The 6,860-nt window shown below is 48.4% G+C and overlaps 1 protein-coding gene across 3 annotated transcripts in view; it reads left to right on the top strand.

Annotated features, from left to right (window-relative positions):
• The first annotated feature begins 455 nt into the window (after positions 1–455).
• Gsdme (gasdermin E) overlaps positions 456–6,860 on the top strand; it is a 78,249-nt gene continuing 71,844 nt past the window's right edge. For 2 of the 3 annotated variants that reach the window (XM_029478383.1, XM_021164889.2), the window contains exon 1: positions 456–526. The gene's annotated coding sequence lies outside the window, so the exon portion shown is untranslated. Of the gene's footprint in view, positions 527–552; positions 669–6,860 lie in introns of those variants that run through there. The other variant, XM_029478382.1, reaches the window with a different exon arrangement.

The raw sequence follows: 6,860 nt of genomic DNA, 5'->3' as shown, positions 1-6,860 counted from the left end.
CAAGTGCAAGGGTTGCCAAGGCCAAGGCGGGAGTTTCCTGGACACTGCAAAGCCACCCTGACAGCTCACACCCTCTTAGTGCCTGGACAGGCTCTGGAGAACCAGGAGCATAGAGAAGGGGAGGTGGGTGGGATGAGGGAACTGTAGCCAGTAGGCCACAGTCTCATCACCATCTTCCTCCTGTGGAGCAGATGGAGATCCAGAGACTGACCCGGACGGTTGGCAACCGCCCTGGTGTCCCCGGAAGGAAGACAGGCAGTGTCTGGTTAGACGTAGTCTCTGGTGCTGCCTGGATCTCCTAGACCAAATAGCTCCTTTGACTCTGCTGCCAGGTCCCCCAGCTCCCGGGTTCAGCCCCGCCCCCGGCGCCATCCCTTAGCTTGTGGACCGGCTGAGGTTTCTAGGGGCAGAACGGAGCAAAGGTCCAGGCCCTCCTTCCTCGTCTCTGTGGGTGTCAGGGAACGCGCGTGCGCGTGCGCGTGCGCGTGCAAGAACAGAGCGTGCTGGACGGAGAGGCAGCGCGCGGGTAAGTGGCGGCGGGCGCGAGCTGCGGGTTCCGCTTGGGCTCCTCTTCCCTCCGCCCGCTTGGTGTCCTGGCCTGGGGCAAGTTGTCGGCTCCCCTTTGCCCCGGAAGACCCCCTTACATTCTCCAGAGGCCGGCGATTGGGGTAGTGATCTCCTTTTTTCTCCCCACCTTCCAGTAGGAGCAGCTGCTCCTACTTACCCATAGTCCCATTCTCGCCCGGTCTCCATTCCATCCTTGCCCCTCCCACCACGATCACCACCACTCCTGTGGTCCTGGGATATGGCAAGTGCAGCTGGTGTTCTCTGGCACCCCTATCTCACCATGCCTTCACCATATCCCATGCATCCATCCTTTGTCTTCTCATCTCTCTCCTGTGTCGGTGTCAGGAAGGATCCAGTGTGTGCATGAGTGCATGTGCAGGAAGATCAGAGACAGACACAGGCTGGTGTGGGTCCTGCCAGACCTGGGGTAACTGACTGAACCTCTTCACTGTGAGGCCTTTTGCCTGGAATGGCCGTTTGGGGAGGGGTTCTTCCCACTTGCACCCCTCAGGGAAACACAACAGGCAGCTTCCAGGCTTTGCTGAAGCCCGAACAAAACAGCCAGCCACTCACTGGGAGTCTGAATGGGACTTGGAGAGAGGAGTCAGGGAGGATGCTCCAGGACAGCTGGGCCCAGGTGACAGTCAACCCCTAGGCAGAGTTGGGAGTGGAAGGAAAAGATCTGAGCTGTTGGAGGAACAGTATCTAGATATGCAATAAAAATGAATCCTCTTCAGCATGCATCATCTAGGAGTGCTTCTTACAAAGAAAGGCTGGACCCCTGATCAGAGAGAGCAGCGACCCAGACTGCCTGACCACATCCCTGGACTCCAGGGTGGCCTGCCTCCTGAGGAAGCTGTATATTGGCCACAGGGTGTTCTTGTTCCTTTTGAACTCTGGGGTCCTTGGAGAAGTCTCCTCTTTATGCATATGAATCTTCTCGTTTATTTTTGAGATCAAGTCCTGGGAGCCTGGCCTGTCCTTGAACACTCTGATCCTGGGGCTTCTCCCATGGCCAAGTGGTAGGATTACAGGGAAGCTCTGCCAATCCCCATAACTGTGTTTACCTTTGAAAATTAATTAAAACATTTTAAAAAAAGATATTATCTGTCTGTGAAGACCAGCCTGGTCTTGGATTTGTATTTCTCCTGCCTCAGCCTTTCTAGCCCTGAGTACCCAGATTACAAGCTGTGCCACCATATCTGTCTCCCTCTGATCGTAACCTCTGTCCCACTCTCCTCCGCTTCTCCTCCAAGCCTTGGCTGCCTGCTTCAGTCTGCCATTCCAGGCTCAGGCCTATCCTCTGACCACCCTTTGTTCCTTTCACACACTATTGGTGGAAAGATACATTTCCCAAGGCAATGGCTTTGTCTCTACCATAACTGAAATTGGCCTGTCCTGACACACTGTCATTACCAAATGAATCAAATGCATCTAAATTTAAAAAGAAAGCATTAACTAGGGGTCAGCAGAGCAGGATGGTCCGAAGCACCTCCTCTGGAGTCAAGGTGGTCTTCTTGGCTCAATACGAATTCTGTTGGTGGACATTCAAGGTCCCCAAGCCAAAGCTACTGGGATCTGGACCTGCTGGGTTTTCTTGCTCCTTGCAGCAAGAGGGGTGTAGCTTGTCTGTGATTTCAGAGGGAGGTCTTTGCTCTAGACTAGAGGCTGACTGTAAGTGGGGAAAATTCCGATTGTAACTCTTCACAATTCATTGCTACTCGGAAAGCCTGGCAGAGTTAGGGTGTGGCTGGGGTTGGCCAAGCAGCAGTCCGTCACTAGATAGACTGGGAGGACAGTGGTATTGGCCCCTTCATGGCTTGGAGAGCATTAGTGCTTGGTCTCTGGTTGATCACGGTGACAGAGTGGTCTTGTTTTTTGCCGTGGTTTGTGACCACAGGGCCCTTACTTCATGTGGATGTCCTGTGTCCCTGCTCATGTTCAGTAGGGGAATTCGAATTCAGCTCGAAGCAACACCAGGCTGGCCTCTGATGTGTCTGTTTCTCAAAGTCTTGGGAAAATTACTTAATGTGTTTCAATTTCAGTTTCCACATCTGCAATATGATGAAAACGTTTGCTTCAGGGAGTTGTTCTGGAGAATAAATGAGGAAATACATAAAGCATCCTGCCCATCGCCTGGCAGAGAGCAGGAACCCAGCATGTGTTGGCCCTGCTCTTTATGTGGTGTGTTTGGCATTTGATGGGCTCTCCCCTAGAATCTGGGGCTGGCTGTAGCAAGGCCAGAGCTCTGAAGAAGAAGTCTATCCTACCTCTGGGAAGCAGAGACAGGAGGTTATGGAGTTCAGGGCAGGCCTCAAACTGTCAATAAAAAAAGAAAAATGAAGAGGAGGAGAAGGAAGAGGAATCTCAAGTAGGAAGGGAGAAAGAATAGGCTGCCTCAAAACTCAGAGTCCAACGTGTCAGTGAGCGGACCAGACCCACCCACGTGCGAGTGATGGCGGTCTCTCATTCAGCCATCACTGTAGCCTTTCCCTTTAAGATTCCTTGTTCTCAGAAGCCAGCGGCCCCAGGTATTCTCTGGTAACTCTGGGTGCTGCCTTGCTTTCTACCTTTCCAAGGAGTCTGCCTCTGCCCTTAACCACGTCCACACAGACTGCTTATGGTAGAATCTGCTTTGTCTGGGAAGACAGCCAACCAGGCAGGTGAATAAAAGCTTGCTCTGGGTGAGCATGCGGGAGCTGCCCCGACCATGAAGGTCAGCAACTTTTTATATGCCTAGCCTTGAGTCTACTGTCATGTGCTTCCAAGATGGAGTGTTATGGACGTCTGAATTTAAAATCTGACTTCTGACTGGTTGAGACTTATCTGTGTTTCTGTGCACTGGGCAATGTGGTTCTCTACCTTCCTATTGCTGTGGCCCATCAATATTGCTACTTCTTAACTGTAATTTTGCTACGGTTATGAATTATAATGTAAATATCTGATATGCAGGATATCTGATATACAGCCCTCAAAGGGGTCGAGACCCACAGGTTGAGAACTCCTGTTCTAGTGTCTTTGCTCATGTACTGGGCTTGTGTACATGCTAAGTCGTTGTTGACTGGTCAGTAACCTGGGGTGATTGAGATGATGGTGGTAATGTGGTGCCTCCTAATGGCACAAGGTAAACTTGATTGTGTTAAATTTCTAGCCTGAATTTTGGCCGATCCCTCTGTTTATAGCAAAAGTTTCCAGGCTAGGTATGATGACATATATCTGTAATTTCAACATTTGTGAGGCCAAGACAGGAGGATGGTGAATTTGATGCCAGTCGGAACACATGGACCCCCTGTCTCAAAACCATTAAGAATAAAAACAAAACTTCCTTGGCTAGGTGTGGTGGCTCATGCCGATAATGTCAGCTCTGGAGAAGCAGAGGTGAGCGAGAGTATCGCTGTGAGTTTGAGGCATGCTCCAAGCTGCCTTGGCTTCAGTGTGAGACCCTGTTTCACAAAACAAGCAGGCTGAAGAGATGGCTCAGGGGCTAAAAGTGCCCAGTGCTCTTCCAGAAGGGGTTTGCTTCCCAGGCCCACATCAGGTGACGCACAGCTGCCTGAGGCTCCAGTTCCAGGGGAGTTGAAGGCCTATGTAATCTCCAAGGACTCCTGTTCTCACATGGCATACACACACACACACACACACACACCCCACAAATACACATCATTAAAAAATAAAATAATATTAAAAAAAACAAAAATTCATATACAAAACATCAGGGGATAGAAACATAACTTACAGATAAAAGCGTTGGCTGTTCTTCTGAAGGCCTTGGGTTCAATTCCCAGTACCCACATAGCTGTTAACAGCCTTCTGTAACTACAGTTATAGGGGACCCACTGCCCTCTCCTGACCTTCCTGGGTACACAAGGTACACAATCAGACATGTAGGCAAGACACCCATATGGATAAACAACAACAACAGCAACAGCAACAACAAAACAGTAGAAAAGCCAAGAACTTTTTTTAAGAGAGAGAAATGTCCCCCAAACTCCCGAAGGCTTGTAACAAAATAACAAATGTTTGCTTTTGTTTGTATTGAGATAATACAACCTAGTTCTTTAAAGTGATTCAATTTCTCACCTGTGAGACTGGCAAAGATTGTAGAATTTGAGGCCTATCATTGCTAATACAGATACTGTACATTTTAAGAGATACCTGTAAGAACAGATACATTGTTACTTGGGCTGAAGAAGGCAAGATGCTTTGGAGTAACAAATGTACCTACTCATTTCCCAGGAATCTCTTTGCTAGGGCTCTAGCCTCTAAATTCAGATGCCCATCTATGAAAGAATGTTTAGTGGTATTTTGTTTGTTTGTTTGTTTGTTTGTTTGTTTGTTCAAAGTAGTTTCTCTATAGTCTAGACTGGTCTGGAACTCACTGTTACCCCAGGCTAGGCTCAAACTCATGACAATCCTCCAGTTTTAGCCTTCATAATTCTGGGATTACAGGATTTAGCCACCACATCTGAAAGGTGGTATTTTTAAAATAGCAGGAATGGAAAGAATAAATCAAATGATAAGCCATATACGACATGATCATTAGGCATAAATACATTCAGGGAAGGGATAGTATGCAACTGTAAACAAGAAAGTTCTCGTGAATGGATTATATTACTATATAAGAAAAACAAGTGTGGAGGGGTGTACAGACTTTGTATTTATGTAAGAAAACACAAAGGTAATGATAGTAGAAGAGGCATTAAGGGCAAATAGAATGAGAACGTGGCCAGGGATGGGTTTCAGTGTTTTGGAGTATAGATTTTGGTGCCACGTGAACTAGACCCACACATAACAGAAAAGAAAGTGATGACCTTAATTTCTCCAGGACACCACCTTCTTAAAGTCTAAGCCTGGGTCTAACAGGATCCTCAGAGCAGTAGGTGCCCAGAAACTCCCTTAAGCAATTTACTCTGTCAAAAGGCAGCTGACTAGGTTTGATGTTAGAAGAAATGAAAAAAGGTCCCATTAAAAGTTAATTTGAAGCACCCCTTCTTAAGCCGCTGATCTCCCTGGGAGAGTTGATGCTATTACCAGCAAGCCTGACAGTCACCTCCGTAGAAACCCTTTGGATGTAAAGATGGGTTTGTGAACTCCCATTCAGCTTGTTTCAGGGAAGAATCTAGAAACTACAAAATAGTGGTCAAAACACCAAGGGCAACCTGAAGCAGACCATTCTACTATCCACATGACCTCACATGCTGAAGGGGAAACTCCGTTTTGTTCAAAGTTCTTTGCTTTTGACACAACAAGTCCTGCACCTTGTCCCTCAGATAGCTGTGGCAGTTGCCACCCCAGTCTCCTGAGCCCATCTCTTGGTCACTGGCCAAGCTATTTTGTTACCCGCCACCTGCCTGGGCTTTCTGAAGAACATCCTAGTGACTCTCCTACCATTCCCACTGGCCACCCAACCAGCTTCTATTGAATCCACAAAGCATGCATCCCCCAACCCCCGCCCCTGAGGATTCTGACACTGTTCAGAGCATCATAAGTTCCCATCCATTTCTGAGCTGTTTCTCTCCTACCTACTCTCTGCTTACATTTATATATTTGCTTATGTGCATGTGTGCACAGCTGTGGAGGTGAGAGAAAAACTCAAAGATGTCAGTTTTCTCCTTTCTCTGTGTGGGTCTTGGGATCGAACTCAGGTCATTGGACTTGGCAGTGAGCACCTTTACCCGCTCATACGGCACTTTGTTTTTTAGAAGATCTAAGTGACTGTGCTGATCACCTCTGCTCTCTGGTCACACTTTTCCATAGATTTAGCTCCTCTGACATTCCCACAGGGGTGCATGACCTTCAGGCTCTGGGTCAGACCTCCCAGCCTGTTCCTGTTATTTGCTCCTTCTGGGACCCTATATTGCAATGTTCCAGTCCATCCCGAAGCTTGCTAAGCTTTCTGTCAGTGAGGCGGCAGCAGAGCACCAGCATAGACACTAGAAAGCCTTGCTGTCCTGCTCTCGCTTCCACCCTGGCCCCCTGCTCTGTAAATGCTCCTCTGCCACAAAAGCCCTAGCTGATTCTTCATCCCATTGGCTACAAAGTGCAGCCTGGGTGCCATGGACCTCACTAGCACATGGGGGCCCTTGGCTTCTCTCCAATGGGATGGGTGACACTTACTGCTATTCATTATCTCGATCCGCCAATAGCTACCATAAAGCTGTGGTGTGTGTGTGTGTGTGTGTGTGTGTGTGTGTGTGTGAGAGAGAGAGAGAGAGAGAGAGAGAGAGAGAGAGAGAGTCTAATTGTGACAGCCTCACTCTCTAGCTTACTGGTCTAGAACTCCCAGCTATCTT

Source organism: Mus caroli, chromosome 6 (assembly GCF_900094665.2).
Source record: "Mus caroli chromosome 6, CAROLI_EIJ_v1.1, whole genome shotgun sequence".
Lineage (NCBI taxonomy): Eukaryota > Metazoa > Chordata > Mammalia > Rodentia > Muridae > Mus > Mus caroli.
This window is presented reverse-complemented; position numbering and strand designations above follow the sequence as displayed.